Raw genomic sequence first — 16,809 nt, 5'->3', positions numbered from 1 at the left:
AAAGTTGCCGACAATTTGCAACTTATTAGCGGATACTGGGGTCAACAACATTTTTGGTCTTTTTTCTTTAGGGCATGAAATAATTATGCTTGTTTTCAAGGAAACAAGAACGTTCTGATACAGTCAGTATGCTAAATACTTAAGGAATGTCTACTATATAAATCTTAATACAAGTGGGCACTGGAGAGAAGTTTTTGAAATGCCGTGGCACATATCTGAGGGCCTTGAGTATTCTCGGGGGAAAAAGTGTTTTCTCCTGGAACGAAACACATATTCTGAGAGTGACATTTCATGTATATCCATTTGATGGTTTAAACCAGAGCGTCCACATTGAAATCAGAGGCAGTGTGGTGTGATGGATGGAAATAGTCCCGGAGTAGAAACTTCAAGATTCTAGTTCTATTTCAGGCTCTTCCATTAACTATTTGACTCTTGGCAAGTCATTTTCCTTCTCTGGGAATCACTTTTTTAAATCTATAAAATGAGGGGATAAACTAAACGAGACCAATAAGCATGCGATTGACCAGGTGACTGAGTCTGTGGCCTATGATGTCGCTGTCTGGAGACGAGAAAGCTGAGTGCAGCTGACGGAGCCTCAGGCCATTCACCTACAGAGAGCGTCTGGGGCCGCGCTGGACTGTTGTGGTGGGTAAGTAATGTCAGGCATGGAAAACCCCTAGCATGGCGCCCTTCACGTACTATATGTTTAGAATTCGGTAGCTATGATTGTTACTGCGCACTAGGTGTCTTGAATACTTTATCTCAGTGCTTTACAAACTTTAGCATGCCTCAAAGTCACCTGGAGGCGAGGCTAAAGAATGGGCATTTTTAACAAATTCCCAGGTGACACTGATGCTGCTGGTCCAGGGGCCACACTTTGAGAACCACTGCTTCATTTCATTTAATCTTCACCAAAGCCCTCTGCTGTAGATAATCTCATTTCAACAGAGATGTTAAGTAACTCATTCCAGGGCCAACACCTGGTAAGTGAACACTTTCACTTGTGATTGAAAATTCTTTAAACACGACTTTTTTAAATGGCTGACTGAGATTCTGTTACTGATATTTTTTATTTCTAAGAATCTTTTTATTAGCATTTTAATGCTTTTCAAATTAGAATATGCAGAGTGATCAGGTCAAAGGAACACGCAGGTGGCCCGGCAGAGGAGTGCACGGTCCACAGTCGTCCTTAGCTGAGACTGTGACCCCACCTGGTGGAGAAGCACCTGCCCACTTGAGCACCAGCTCAGCAGACTTGACAACACCAGGTGCACTGAAATTTTAACTTAAATATGATTCCCAGTGATTTCCTAATGACTTCAAAACTATCATAATGTGACAGGGCTTTGAAAGGAAAAGTTCTTGCCTACGCAGGAGAGAGCCTGCCACACCCTCAGGTGCATTAAAGGCAATGGGAATCACCAAATTCTTTAGAGCAGATCATGGCATTTTAAAAGCTGGGAGAATAGACGTGCCTGATTTATGCATTGTGATGCTCCGCCCCTCGGTCACTGAATACTTCTGTCAAAAATTTCCAGATTGCTTTGAAGGGAAGCTATTTAATACATGATGTGAGTAATTCAGGAGAGGAAAGAACTACCAGTTTAACCGAAGAGGAAACGCAGACAGAACTCGGAGACCTTTCCAGATGCCTAGAAGTTAAATGGTCAATCACGGACGTATTAACGGGGTGGGCTAGAGACAGGGCCTGGGGGAGAAAAGCTGCGTGCCTCTGCTGAGCCACATTAGACTTTATATTCCATAACATAACAAGCCCAGGGCCACGGGACTCAGATGGAACTTCATCCTAGAGAAGTAAATAAAGAAGACGCCAACCTCAATTCTGAGAGGATGTAATTGTACAGATAAAGTGCAGTGTTGGTTAATCAAAAATATTTGGTGAATATATAATATACTGCGTCTTTTTCCCCTAACGAAGCCTTCAAAATGAGGTTGCACCTTGCAGTCAGTGGCATTTAAGGATCAAAGAAACATGGCACACGTTTGCACCGCAGTTTACTTAGTCGTTCTCTTGTTGTATTTAGTAATTTCCAATTGTTGCCAGGACAAATAGGACTGCTGTGAGCATACTGGTCCCTCAATGTTTTTCTGTAACTGATTATTTCTTTAGGCAAAGTATGATTTAGTCTTGAGGAAAGGGAATTTTGAAGCTGTGTAGTAAGAACACAACACTGTCCTTCTCCCCAGTGCGGAAAGGGAGACGCTCCTGAATTTCCACATAGGGAAGCCATCGCGTCGCAGACTCTTCCTCCAGCCAGACCTGGGGGTTATCGCCTTAGGAAGGAGAACCCAGAGGCCAATGCTATTTCCTTTGCCTCTGCCAATCATCTGAGTGAAATGCTGCGATGATTTCCGGTTAGCCTTCCAGCCCCTTTCTTTCCTTGCAAGCTGAAGCAGCGTTCTCTTTTGGTAAAACAAATTATTGGTTATTCTTCTTTTGCATCTTTTTCATATTCATAGCTAGAATTGCTGCCCTTTGAACAAGACAATTATTCCCAAAAAGATAGAAATGAGTTTACTTCCCCAATGGTTCTGAAGTAATTATATAAACAAAATTTTAGAATACAAGTGAGGATAGCAAAATAGAGAGAGCTGTTGGCAGAGTTAATTGGCTGATCTTCTGTAGATCTAATTTGGGATGTCAGTTGAATTTTTGGAAATCATTGCTATTACCTTTGAGAATTATTTATTGCTCTGTAATTTGAATGTGTAATACATAGTTTGTTTACTTTGGCATTATAACTTGATTGAAAAAACTATTTCTCTCAGGGAAAGAGAAAAAAATATTTTTGAACCAGTTTTCTACCCTTCCAGCACTGGTTTAGAGAAAACATGCAGATGTAAAATGAGCACATAATGAATTGTCAGATTTATCATGCTTTCGTTGTTTCCCGACATGGGCGAGCCAGCCGCGGCGCGGTGGGCAGGGCACTCAGGGGCATGAGCTTCCGTCTGGCTTTTGCCACTTGCTAGTTAACCTTGGCAAACTAACTAACCTCTCTGGTCCTCAGTTTTTAACACGTAAAACAATGTAATTGAAAATAGTGCTTTCTTTCTTCCTTCCCTCCGTCCTTCTTTCTTTTCTCTCTCTCTCTCTTTCCCTCCCTCCCACCTTCCTTCCCATCGTCTTGGTCTTCTTCATCTTCTTCTTTTAGGAGACAGTACACTGGCTTTGAAATTAGACACACATGGTTTGGCATCTTATTTCTGCTGTGTGCTGACATCAGCAATTTTCCCAACCCTTCTGGCCCTCAGTTTCTTCCGTTGTAACATGGTAATAATACATACCTCCAGAGTAATTTTGAAGATTAAGTAAGATAGTCTGTGTAAGCAGCTGGTATGACATATTAGTTATCACATATTAGAGCCTCACTATATGATAAGTGCTATCTCATAATGTAGCTGTGGAGAGCACATGATAGAACATTTACAGACACTCTTTCTCCACGTTCACTTGGTGTGGAAGGAGTTAAGCCCCGGCGTGGCCTGCTCAGTCTGCCTCTCCTGAAGGTGTGGTGCCTGGGGCCCAGCCGTGACACTGCTCTCTGTCTGCCTGCCCAGAACTTGCAAAATGTCTACTTCTAAACTCCCACTAATTTTAATAATGGCACTTCTTCTTATTTAATGACTCCCTTAAAATTGAAATTTAAGCCAGGATCTTACTTGGTAAAGCTAAGAAATATGTGAAAAATCAGATTCTAAACTTCTTGACGTGGAGCCATATCCACTTACTGAGTCTATCCCCCTTCCCTTGGTGGCATCTCTCTGTGTCACTGGTCACTGCGCCAGCTTTATTGTAGATAACCCAGAGTCATTCCTCTCAGTCCACCCTAGGATACCCAAACCCTCTCCTGTGGAATCTGCAGTGCGCATCTCAGACACAATTCGTTTCCTCCTGTACATGAGGGCTCCCTTCTATATCCACACTCTGGAAGACCTTAATAGACATCAGTTCAATCTCAGGTTCATTATTTCCCAGTGTTTATATTTTTGTTGTGTATGTATTTGTACACTTATCTTAGCACAGCATTATCTTAGCACTTATATATTTATTTTAGCACTAACAAGTTGTAGGCACATTCTAAATATCACTTCAATAAGTGATTGAATGAAGTCGAACAAAGTGTGTAAGTGTGTGCGCATGTGTGTGTGTGCTGTTTGGTAGCATACCCAGCTCTAAGAATTCGTTTAATTACTCTTACTTCTGTTTGATCTTCCTGATATTATTTTTTTGTACATCAACTCATAGTACTCACAGGTGCTGGTTATTATTTGAAAGTAAAAATAGTGCACACTGTTTTATTTTTAAACCTGAAGAAGCAAAGATCCAAGATGTTTTTAAAAATTACTCAAAAGCATTTGGCATTGCATTCTCATTGTAAAAGATTCAAATTACAAAGAGTTATCTCAGCAAAATGTGGACTGTCCTCCTCACACTCAACCCCTCTGCTCTCCAGAATCCCCAGAACGAACCGGAGTTGATGACCTGGTGTGCATCTTTCCAACCTCCTTCCTACAAGATTACAGACATACGCAAAAATGCACAAATATGCAGATTGCTCATTTAAAGGAGCCCACGTCATGTGCACGGTTATAGTACCACCCTGTTTATCGATGTGTCTTGCTGCTCTTTCTACTACCTCTGTACCATTCACCATCCTTTTTGGAATAATCTAGAGTGTGGCTGTCTTGTAGTTTATTTGATCACTTTGCTCATGATAAACATTTAGATTTTGTTCCTAACCTTTGGCTGTTATAAGCTGTACTGCAGGGTTGAGCATTCATTGTTGTACATACGTGCTAGCAATTCAGTAGGACAGATTCCTGGGCGTGATGCTGGTCAGAGAGCATACATACTTACAATGTTGATACATCCACCACTTTGCTTTCCCAAAAAGCTTAGCCAATTATTTCTATTCTTTCCCATTATTTTTCCAAGTGCCGAGAGCAAGGCATTTCCACTGTAAAGAGGAGGATGGTTAATTATCTCCTTATCACAAGTCATTGCTGGATAAATTTACTGATTGTCTACGTGTGTGTATGTAATGCAATGAGTTAGCACAGGATGTTGACTCTTTTATATTAGACTTACATTAAAAATCTCCTGAAATAAATAAATGTTTCTGAGTCAGTCTCATTCCACAGGACACAGATCACAGAGATGGAGGGGGTGGACATGCAGAAGGAAAGGGCAGGGCAAACTGTTTCCTATTCTCTAAGACGTGAGTGTCAGCACTCTATCTTTAAACAGAGTTTAAAAAGAACATACTCTAAAAGTATTGTATGGTTAGAATAAAAGACAGAAAGGACTTTTATATTGTTTATCAAATGTGAAACTCATCAGTATTATGGCTTGCATTCTGTCACTGTGCACAGACAAGGAAGAGCAATTAAAATGCGAAATTAGCTCAAAACTTATGCATTTGGGCCATAAGCATGTTCTAAAAAAGGACCTCAGGGAAACATGGAGGCTCAGAGCTATCTTCTTATTCAACATGTGCTCTATTATCTTGGGAACTCCAGCATCAGTGGCAAAATTCTCACAGCTAGGCTAATTACTTTAATAAGACCTGCTTTATTTAAAAATAAATCCAAGGCAGATGTTAGAACTGGACCTGATGACCCATATTTATCCTCTTCATGGTGGTTTGTGTCTGTGTGTGGCATTGCACAATTGGTTCCTGATCTCCACTTTGATGATACCAAGCGGCAGTATAATTCTTGCCAAATACACGCAATAGATGCTTATTTTCTATGGGGCTGCTCCAGGCTTCTTTCTCTCCAGATAGTTCTAGTTTCCTCCTAGCTGCCATACTTGCCCCTAGGGAGCTATCTGCCTTGTCAGCTCTGGCCTCCTCAGACGCTCCCCTCCTTCATTCCCACCCCCCATCCCCTCCACCAATTTGAGCCAACAAGCACTGATGCCCACTCTGTGCCAGGCTGCCCATATTAGGCCAGGTCCTTGGATGCAGGAAGAAAACCCAATCCCCACTCCCAGGAAAACGTCAACTTTGTGGAATTTTCTAGAGTTAATTTGATAAGCTTATTTAAGATCAAATGTTATGGAATATAAAGTCTAATCAACATGTCACTTACTCTTTATAGCATCCATAATTTAACGGAGACCTTAAAAGATGAAGCAATACGAAAACTTCAACCACTGGGTCAAGATCAGTAGAGCACACTTCTTATTTTCCCTTGTGTTGAGGGATACTTTTGCACCGAGAAGGTGACTCCCCCTCCCTTTGAGATCCCTCTAGCAAACAGGAATAGACACTTTTCTTAGGAACGCTTATATCACACAGACCTGTTCCTGATGTTAACATTTATTTTTTGTATTTACGGCTCCAATCTCAGTTTTATGTATTTGATTTATCTTCCCTTCTCAGACAGAGAATTCATAGCAATACCTATGGCCTGTATGGGGTTGGGCCACATTTATTTGAGTAGGATTTACATTTCAGTCAAGTGTCCCCCTCTTCACGTGGAAGGAAGCGGCTCCGACCGTGAGGTGCAGGGCCACTGCTCATTGCTCTGCCAGAGCCATGCCTGGTCCCCCAGGATTTCCACACACTGCAGTTGAGAGCCCTGAAGAGGTCCAGGCTGGTGTCCATGGGAATGTCCACAAATTCCCTTGGGGAGACAGAAATCTAGCCATGGACCAGGGGGATAGAGCCACTGTGAGGAGGGTATCAGCTGGGAAATCTGGGACAGTTGCAAACCTCAGAAAAGCAAAAATGATTAAACCAAACCAAAACAAAATAATCACCATAGATATGAACTGCTTCTCTCAATTGTAGACTTGCATTCCCACTTCCCACTAAGCAAAGCAAGAAAAGCAAACAGCGCCTTACTCCACGTGAAATAATAGTGCACTATATGCTTAAAAACTGGTTAAGAAGATAGATCTTATGCTATCTGCTCTTACCATAAAAAAAGGAAGACAGTCTGAATCTCTGAATTACCAGAGTCTTCAGTGCAAAGTCATCTTCTGAAGCAGCCTGAGCAGACACCTGCTCTCCTGGAGGGCCAGCACTCGTCCTCACCAGCACACCCTTCAGGAGTCCAGACCACTGTGGCAGACAGTGCTAGCTGCTCGCTTCCTTCTAGAATCCCAGTTTCATCCGGGGCAACGGTACGTCCTAGTCAACCTTCCCTCCAGACTCCCTTGCAGCTAGAGTGGCTATTGGACCTGGCTCTGGTCCATGAGATACAAGGAGAAGCTGCTGCCCTGCCCACATTCTTCCTTCCTGGAATGTGTTTGCACAGCGGCTACGAAGATGGAAGCTATGCCCTGAAGAAGAAGCAACAGCAGGTAGACAGAAGGACCTGCTGCCTCTGATGGTGCTTTGGAGTGGTGGAACCCACTCGGGATTGCCTTCTGGCATCTTCTCCTGTGTGAGATAAATAAATCCTCATGTCTTTAGCCCAGATTTCTGATTCTTGCTGCAGAAAGCAGATCATTGACATGGCTGCTTTCCTGAGGTGATGTCTTCTTTTGGCATTGTGTTTCTGAGACTTCACAAGTAATGAGATGTTTAAGTTTCAAAGTTCACGGTACATACACCTGGCATTCCTGGGAAGTGGTAACTGTTAAAGGTTTCTGCAGGCTACAGATGGGGGCTGGAGGTACGAGCTTATTGACCCATCTTCCAGAAGAGCAAAAATAGTCATGATGAAATTGGCAGCTTCTATCTGCATAGTGCTAATAGATTACAAAATATTTCATACAATAATGCACCTGCCATTTATCAAGTCCCTACTACACATTAGGAACTTCATAAAAATTAACCCTAAATTCACGTGGCAACTCTGCAGTGGAGGTGTTACGATGCCTGCTTCACAAATAAGGAGACAGAAAGAGAGCAACTGGCTCAGGATCGCAGAGCTAATAAGTGGGAGAGCTGGGATTCAAACCCTCCCTGGGATGCCGAAGCCTGTGCTCTTTCAGCAACTTTTCCTATAAGTGTATTACTTTATTTCCCCCCTTAACAAGCCCATAAGGTAATTACATTTCCCATTTTACCTAGAGGAAAGTAAGTATTCAGAGATATTGGTGACTGGCTCAAAATCTCACAACAAATCACTTTATGTTCTCAAAGCACCATTCTTTCTACTCCACCAAAATGTAGCCCTTCAGAGATTTCTGGAATGTTTTCCTCCTACTAATAATTATTAAATGCTTACTAGGTGCCTGGTACTATGTGAGTTTTTCTTATTTTACAGATGAGGAACGTGGCCCTTACAGATGAAGTAATTATTCAAAGTTACCCAGAGAAGTAAGTGGGTGACTGGGGATCTGAGCCCAGGCGGGCTGGCTCCTCAGCCTGTCTCATCTGCTCCCTGCCTCTCAGACACTCACACCATTCTGAGACAATGAGGAGAAAGGCTGGTTACCCAGGAAGAGTGAGGGAGAAAGGGAAAAAGAATTTCCTGAAATTCCCTAGGAACCAACTGTTGATTCTGAGAACTCTGCTTCTGTTTGGCTGAGAGAGAAGGCTGAGGCTTGTTCCTCAAGGTCAAATATATAGGGTGTTACAGACAGAGCTGTGAAATTATTATCCACGTCCTGGATGTAAAATGTCCATTTACTCTTTAGAAACCAAAAGGGAGAGGAGAACCCAACACACTGAAAAACTAAACGTTATCATCCTTAATAACCCAGCTTGGAAATTAATGAGCTGTAAGAATCGGAGTCATTTTGTTCTGGCTCAGGCAGAAAACACTGATGGAATTCTGTGCCAGTGCATTGTCGAGCTCTGTGATTGTTCCCCTAAATGGTCAATAGTTTTAATTCGTATATAATATGTGATTTTAATCAGCCTAGGCAACTGTTTATGCAGGGTTTATCCACAGAAGCTGTAACATGAGCAATATTTAAACAGAGCCTCTCATCTTATTTTTCGAAGAAGATAAATGTCTGTATTTAAGCAAACAGAAACTTTTCTTTGAGTTATATTAACAAAATATAGATGAGGTCCCTTCACCCCACATGATGACATACCCACCTAATTCTGATTCCAAGTTAGAAAAACTTCTTGGCATCCGTCGGCCACTGCCATTTGTGCATTTGGAACACCCCAGCTACCATGAGAAATGCACCTCTGGCCACCGTTACCCCTGCCACAGGAGGTCTAACTGCACCGGTTCCCTCTTTAACTGAATTTTCACTTTTCAGCCCGTTTTAATGATGCCATATTGATATAGCCTAAGGGTAAACATTAGAATATACTTTTAAAAAATTGTGGTATAATTAACATATAACATTATATTAGCTTCAGGTGTACAACATAATGATTTGATATTTGTATATATTGTGAAATGATCATCACAATGTCTGGTTAACATCCGTCACCATACATAGCTACAAATTTTTTGTGTCTTGTGGTGAGGACTTTTAAGATTTACTCTCTTAGCAACTTTCAAATGTGCAATACAGTATTATTAACTGTAGTTAATAGTAAGTTTTTCGTTTGTATTAAATATTTGAGAAATGAGGTAACTAGTTAGTTGAATGATTTGGTTTATCAGCTAACATATAACCTGCATGCATCATAATTTTCAACTACTCAGGCTGCAGTATAAACCCTGTGCTTAAGCCGGCTCGCATGGACTGTGATTAGCGATGGGCTCTGGCCTCTTCCCCACCCCCGCTTTTGAATGCAAGAGCAAGTGGGACTTCTCTGGAATTGTCTTAGTGCACAGCAAGCTCTTTAGGTACAATAGAAGCTTCACTCTTTTCATTTTGCGCGCCTCTGGGGACATTACAAACCAGCTGAAAATACTGTGTTTTTTAATTCACTGCACAAGAAAGTGACCTCACTTTCTTTTTTTTCTGATTCCACTGATCACATCATGATGGGGCTTTGTTGTATTCAGTAATAGTAATGGTTATTAGTTATTGAGCAGCTACAATGTGCCAGAAGATTACCAACACATATACGTATGTGTATATCTGCTTACGTATATATATATCTTTGTACATATATTCACATATGTAAATCTGCATACAGCCGTGCACACACAGTACGCCAAGACTGTTATTGGTACAGAATATATTTGAAAACCATTATCAAATTTATCAAAAATTTTATTTCCAATCAATTCTGAATACCAGTGTGTCTCTATCTGGTAGAAGTAGGAGGCGAGAAGTTACAAAGTAATTCATGCTTCACAAGCTTTCTGGAAACTTTGGATTGTTCTCACTTCTCCCAGTGCTCTCTGCAGATTGAACTGGTTTCTGTCTAGACGCAGTGAAGAAAGCGAGATCGCTGTGTCAATCAACCCTCTGTCTTTCACTTAGAAAACACGAAAACAGCATCTCTCATAGGGAAGCGGAAATAACAAGGGCAATTTAAGTACCCATAAAAGTGATTACTAAATTTGAATTCTTTAGGAAAAAAACCCCCAAAACAGCTGCCTGGTTAATGGCTAGTGAAAAACTGTGGGAGCTCTGTCAGGGATCCCCAAATGCAGTTAAACTAATTGCTTGGGAGGCTGCTTTGAAGACGGATAAAATATTTTGCTTAAGTTTTATGGCAAGTGACAAATGGTGTGGGAGTCCTGACCTGCTCCTCCTTAAATCCACAGCAGCCAGTCCAGACCCCCGAGGCTCCCGTCCTCTCCCCTTCTGTTTGCCATTGCCCCTCATCCCACTGCCTGGCCATTTGCTCATTTGTAATTGAACAAAAATGTCCTACTCACTGTTGGGCGCTGCCAGCAATATGACTGCAGGCCCTTTTCCACTGTCACTTGCGCCTGTCCCGAGCTGGAGGGTAGAAGAGGCCATTTGGTCTCCATGTCAAGCCATGCATGTCTCCATTCAAATTCTCTCGAATTTCAGAGGTGGAGAAAGGGGTGTTGGCATTTGGCTGTCTATGTCTTTCTCCATAATCCTTAGTAGCGAAAGTGTACATATACTAGAAAAACAAACTCAAAATGTCAACTATTTCTATTACTGGCTACGAAGTACAGATTTATGTAAAAAGAAGTACATGTTTATGTGAACTACCTAACAAGGAATACGTGTGCCATAATTTTCCCAGTGCTTTATAATTGGTGCCTGTAGGCTGGGCTACTCAACAGGATGATTAAATTCACGAGCCACGTTCAGCTGAGTCTCTCTTGACTCCTGCTGCATCTCATGGAGTCATCCAAGGCTCCAGGAGCTCGTTGTTCCAGGATTCCTGCTCAGGGCAACCTCCTAACTTAATTCCAAACTCCTTACACTTTAGCATGGATTTTCTCTCTTTTTGAAAGGTATTCATGCCTCCCCCTGGGAGGAAGGGCATGGGCAGTCAATAGAGCTGGGTGCCTTCTTCTGCCTGGGCGGGCGAGACAGAGGATGGAGGAGCGACGCTGACCTCAGTGCGTATCTCCCTCGTCTCCAACATTTCTTTCTCGAAGAATGTTCTTGTAATAACATCAAGATGAAATGTAATTTATGCAAAGACTCATGCGCAGTGCCTGACGTGAGTAGGAATACGGTAAGTATTCATTTTCCAAGCTTTTATGAATCCCACCCGCCCATCCAAATGCGCATCTATGCGCACATGCAGCTTCGCCAGAAGCTTAGCCTTGGCTCAGTCAGGGCATGCTGGCTGCTGCTCTGCTGTGGTACAAATCATACTCCCCAACCTCCGTCTTATGTTGTCTCACTTTGCCTGATTTTCTGAAATTCCCTGGAGGGATTGATGGGGAGGACATCTTGTGCCTTCCTAATAGGCTATTAGGTTAAAAGGGAGAAAAGGTATTATCTTTTCTGTGATACAAAATGACCAAGTAATGTTAAGTGTAGCAGCTACTGTCTTCTCACGTCACAGCCTGCAGCCAGGTGCTTATAAAAGGCACAGGCATGGATTACACAGTGCTGTTTTCCCAGCATGACCCGCTGCAGAACCAAAACGAGAGAGGCCACTGGGCCCACCAACCTGCAGCCACTCCTGCCTCTCAGAGCCCCCTTGAAGAAGCATATGTTGGTGATAGGGTTGCCAGATTCGGCAAATAAAAATACAGAACACCCAGTTAAATTTGAATTTCAGATAAACCAATTTTTTTTTTTTTTTGGTATAAATATGTCCCAAATATTGTATGGGACACACTTACACTGAAAAAAGTCTTGTTTATCTGAAATTCAAATGTAACTGCGCATCTTGCGTTTTATCTGCTAAGCTTAATTATTGAATATGCAAGAACTATATGACTAGATTCACTCTTAGTGATCTTTCTAGAGCTCTGGTCTATATTATCTAAAACTCTTTTTTTAAAAAGGAAATAATTTATATGTGGGTGGCTCTCACACTTAGGGTACATAAGAATCATCTGCAGGACTTTTAAAAACACAATTTTATGGGTTCCCATCTCCAGAATCCTGAAGCAGTAGGGCCTGGGGAGAAGCCTGAGAATTTGCATTTCTAATAAGATCCCAGCTGCTGTGGCTGCGGGTCACAACAGATGTCAGGGTGGACTTTGTTTGCCAGGTCACCACGAGCAACCTTACACAAGGAAAGAGCTTGGTTTAGCCAGAGAGGAAGATGGGAAAGAGAAAGGGGGCATTGTTTGAAGCAGTTCTTGTTAAACGAGAGAGACTGTACTGTTCTTTTTCCCTGAAAGGAGGGGTATATGGTATTTTATACAGAAACGAGTAAATTCTCCCAAACCGTCATCCATTTTACCCCTTCTCCATAAGCCATGATTGAAATTGTCAGCCTAGAAACAGTAAGAAAATTATATTTATCTCACTTTGTTTTGGCACTGAAGAAACATGTGAAACAGTTACTGGGTAAACTCTTAGGACCGAATACTAATGATGGCATCTTCTGAGGGAGGAACGTTTTCTAGAAATTTGTGAGAAAAGTGAAGCAAGAGATTATTATACATACAGACACATACACTGTACCAAACCAGAGATATCTTCCATTCTTGTCTCTTTCAGGATGGAGCCTTCTTTAATTCTAACCTCGAAGGAAAATTCATTCTGACCACAATCCACCTAAAGCAGCTACAAGTGGGGAACGTGCCGTATTCAAGGGTGCTGGGATCGGAGGCTGCGAGCTCAGCCAACGGCAGCTATCGTTCTCTCTGTTCAGGAGGGTGGTGGACTCCAGTCGCATGGTCTACACAGGAATTCCGGGTTGGCTAGTTATTAGCTAGGTGATCGTGAGAAATTCCCAAAACCTCTATGAGCCTAATAAGTTTCCCCAATTCTGGAACACAGATGGAAACATCTTCTGTACAGCATGGTTGTGAGGCTCAGGGAGACGGTATCGAGAAGGGAGACTCGCAGAGAGGCTGGCGCACTGCAGAGGCTCAGTGACTTCAGTCCATATGGAGCACGCAACCCAACATACGGGAGCACTTGGAACCTGAGTCACAGGCGCTGTGAGCACTTTTCATCTCCTCCACACATACCCTCATAGCTGCTGAGTCTTTTCCTGCCTAGCTTTTACTCTGACAAAAAAATACATGCCTTTTTTTGTAGGCTTTTGTTTTAGTTACCAGAAAATAGCAAGTTGTTCCAAGCAATCTGCAATGAATAGAGAAACTAACTTTTAAATTATATGAATCTTTTTTTTTTTGCTGAGGAATATTTGCCCTGAGATTACACCCATGCCAATCTTCCTCTATTTTGTATGTGGGTTGCTGCCTCAGCATGGCCACCGAGTGGTCTCGGTCTGTGCCTGGGAACTGAACCTGGGCTGCCGGGTGGAGTGCACTGAGCTTAACTGCTAGGCCATAAGGCCGGCCCCTATATCAATCTATTTCTTTTCTTGGTGACGAAGATTGGCCCTGAGCCAATCTTTTGCCAGTCTTCCTCTTTATGCTTGAGGAAGACTGTCCCTGAGCTAACCTCTGTGCCAGTCTTCGTTTGTTTTGTGTGTGGGATGCTGCCACAGCATGGCTTGGTAAGTGGTATGTAGGTCCACGCCCAGGATCTGAACTCACAAACCCCAGGCCATGAAAGCAGAGAGCGTAAACTTAATCACTACACCACTGAGCCGGCCCCATGAATCTCTTTTCATCTGTCATCCTTTGCTCCATGGATCCTGTGAGCTGCCAGATCAGGACTGCTGAGCCTAGCCTTCCTTCTCTCACTGAGCAAACTTCTGCCCTCCAGCCAGTGGTCTAACCTTCTTGGGCCTTAGTTTTGTCATTTGCAAAATGTGGGTAGAGGGGCGACCTGACATTTGGGAAATTTTTCTTTTAAGATACAGCTCCCATGTCTAAATATCCACTATTAAATGTAATTGAATAAAAAAATTTTTAAAAGCTAGGCAACCTTGCCTACTATTATGAAAAATAAATGACTTGATTTTTAAAAAGCTAAGCAACTTTTCTAACCATATACAGATTCAATCTGACCATATGTAGGGGGAAAAAAAGAACAGCCTTCTTGGAATATTGCAAAATTTATGACATAAAGGCTATTCCACTTCCTGAATACAGAATCCTGCTGTCTTAGCCTTCTTCTCTGTGCACCACAACCATGCCAATGGCACCTGGGAAACTCAGTATTGCTTGATTCAGCTTTTAGATTTTTTGAATTTTATTTATCACATATTTGGGGTTTTTTTCCAAGTTAGAAAAATAATACATGAGAAAATATGGAAAATTCAGAAAAATTTAAAAGAGAACAATAATCATTAGTAATCCTACTCTCTAGAGATAATCACTATTAAAACTTCAACACTAAATTCTAGTCTCTATTCTTAACTTTTTATGACATTAGCATTTATATAAAATTTGAAAATCTGTTTTTATGGCTTAACATTATATTAATATGTATGCATTTCCTCAAGCATTTAAAACCTTTGTAACCATCATTTAAAAAATTGCTACATATGGAGTAATGTCAGCAACATGGCAGAGTGGCTGTTCCCTTTATCTCTCCACCACTGAACTACAACTAAATGGAAATTCATTGTTCAGTGACCCCCCACACAACACAACAGGACGCCTGAGAGACACACAGCTAAATATCTGAAGGGGGAGGGATATCCCTGGGGAAGGGGTAGAGATAGTTGAGCACTGCCTTGCATGCTGGTAGCCCTGTGAACATGCATGACCACTCTCCCAGCTGGCGTGAGTGCCCGCGATACCACTGTGGCCCTGAAGGCAGGAGCACATCTTGGCATGACTGTGGAGCAGGCAGCAGCAGCCCTGAGCCCCCATGTGGCTGCTCTCCTGTCCAGCAGGGGAGCACAGTGCTGCTGCAGTCCCACAGAGTGGCCCAGGCTCAGACCCTCTGAAGAAGCCCCACTCTCCAAGCACAGTGGCTGGTGGGACTGGAAGATGAGGCGGTGGCAAATCTATGCACCCAGGCGAACGCTTTCCTGGCTGGCACCAGCACCCTCAATACCCCACAACTCCCAGCAAAGAAGCTGGGATCAGAAATACAGTTCCTACTTTCCTGCAGCAGCAGCAGGAGGAATCTGCGACCTGAAACTACCACAGATGCCCTGGAGAAATATTAGTTCATCAAACACCATGAGAAATTACAGCAACAGTTCAGAGCAGAAGGAGAATGACAATTCTCCAGAGAGCAACCCTGAAGTCACAGAAATTTACAATCTAAGTGACAGAGAATTCAAAATTGCTGTCATAAAGAAACTCAGTGACTTACAAGAAAACTTAGAAAGACAGTTCAATGAGCTCAGGGATAAAATTAATGAGAAGAAGGATACTTCTCTCAGTATTGAAGCTATAAAAAAGAGATTGAACTATAAAAAAATAATGAAGCAGAAATTCTGGATATGAAAAACACAATTAATGAAATAAAAAATAATCTAGAATTCTTGAAAAATAGAGCTGATGTTATGGAGGAAAGAATTAGTGATTTAGAGGATAAAAATATAGACTTGCTTGAGGTGGAGGATGAGCGAGAACTAAGATTTTAAAAAATGAAGGAGTTCTTCGAAAAATATCCAACTCAATTAGGAAAAGCAACATAAGGATTATAGGTAGTCAAGAGGGAGAAGGGTGGGAGAAAGGAGCAGAGAGCTTGTCCAAAGAAATAATAGGTGAGAATTTCCCAAACCTGGGGAAGGAACTGGACTTACAAATCCACAAAGCTAAGAGAACTCCTAATTACATCAGCGCTAAAAGACTTTCTTGAAGGCATATAAAAGTAAATCTGGCAAAAGCCAATGATAAAGAAAAAGCATTAAGGGCAGCAAGGCAGAAGAAAATTACCTACAAAGGAACCCTTATCAGGCTTTCAGCAGATTTATCAGCAGAAACCTTAAGGCTAGGAGAGAGTGGAATGATATATTAAAAATACTGAAAAACAAAAACTTTCAGCCAAGAACCCTCTATCCAGTGAAACCATCCTTCAGATATGATGGAGAAATAAATGCTTTCCCAGATAAACAAAAGCTGAGGGAGTTCATAGCCACAAACAACCCCCCCCCCCGACAAGAAATGATTAAGGATGCCCTCATACCTGCAACTAAAGGGCAAAGGTCTGCAAGGCTATGAGCAAGGAGATAAATAGCCAAAATCAGAAAACTTCAGCTCCCTTTCAGAACAAGGTAGCAGATACTTAATTATAACTTAAAAGGTAAATGGAAGGAAGGCATCAAAAGTAACTATAAACTCTTCAACTTAGTCACAGACTCACAGCACAAAACAGAATAATTTATGACAACAATAAATCATAAGGGGAAGAGGAAAAGGATGGTATTTACTCAGGCTAATGGAAATAAGAGGCTATCAGAAAATGGACTATCTCATCTAGAAGATCTTTTATACAAACCTCAAGGTAACCATTGAACAAAAACACCAGAGCAG

At 42.0% G+C, this 16,809-nt stretch overlaps 1 long non-coding RNA gene across 1 annotated transcript; it reads left to right on the top strand.

Annotated features, from left to right (window-relative positions):
* Window positions 1–283: 283 nt before the first annotated feature.
* Window positions 284–14,711, top strand: LOC123285935 (uncharacterized). Its single transcript, XR_011503760.1, has 4 exons — window positions 284–649; window positions 8,248–8,300; window positions 11,281–11,507; window positions 12,956–14,711. It is a non-coding gene; the product is annotated as an uncharacterized lncRNA (long non-coding RNA).
* The last annotated feature ends 2,098 nt before the right edge of the window (window positions 14,712–16,809 follow it).

The sequence above is a fragment of the Equus asinus genome, chromosome 5, assembly GCF_041296235.1.
Source record: "Equus asinus isolate D_3611 breed Donkey chromosome 5, EquAss-T2T_v2, whole genome shotgun sequence".
Classification (NCBI taxonomy): domain Eukaryota; kingdom Metazoa; phylum Chordata; class Mammalia; order Perissodactyla; family Equidae; genus Equus; species Equus asinus.
Note: the sequence above shows the minus strand (reverse complement) of the source record. Positions and strands in the feature narration are given on the sequence as shown.